Below are 737 nucleotides of genomic sequence, written 5' to 3'. Positions count from 1 at the left end.
TTTATTTTGTAGGGTTGAACCGGACCACCAAAGTCAGATGAACCTCTAGTTGCACACGGACGCGAGCTGGCTCCTTATCGGGTCGCAAGCTGGGACGGGACGCGAGCTATCTGGAACGTCTTACGTCTGGTCACGGACGTGAGTTGAGGTAGTCGGACGCGATCGGGACGCGTCTTCTTCTGACGTCTTAAATTATAATCTCTAGTCCGAGGATCTTTGCCAAGACAATGATGGTTACAACCATTCTTATCATTCTTTTACCTTTTAATTTTTCTTTGTCCAGCTTATAATCTTTCTCCTTTAATATTGAATATCCGTATTCATTTGTTTCATGCAATCCGTACCTGGCCACTATTTTAATCACCCATGTTTTGGCTCACGGTCCTTTGAATTCGTGGAGAAGATCTTATTCTTATATATTCCCAATCCTCTTCTGAGGTTCCATCTTAGACAGATGGTGTATGTCTGGTTTTATGACCCGTATTCAATCTGAGATGGGAATATCTATGCTCACTTATATGGCTTGATGCATATGATCATATCATCATTATATACATGTAAAACATAATGTCTCCAAACTTATAGACTTTAGAATCTTAGTCTTATAGATAATGGCTTACATGGCCGAACCTTTTATAGGTAATGGCTTACTTGGCCGAGCCTTTATAGGTAATGGATTGTGTGTGGCCAAGTCACGGCTGAGCCGTTTATTCTCATGGTCTCTTCAGCCGGGTAAT

The sequence above is a fragment of the Brassica oleracea genome, unplaced genomic scaffold, assembly GCF_000695525.1.
Source record: "Brassica oleracea var. oleracea cultivar TO1000 unplaced genomic scaffold, BOL UnpScaffold01446, whole genome shotgun sequence".
NCBI classification, from domain to species: Eukaryota; Viridiplantae; Streptophyta; class Magnoliopsida; order Brassicales; family Brassicaceae; genus Brassica; species Brassica oleracea.
The sequence above is the reverse complement of the archived record's forward strand: the minus strand, read 5'-3'. Positions refer to the sequence as shown.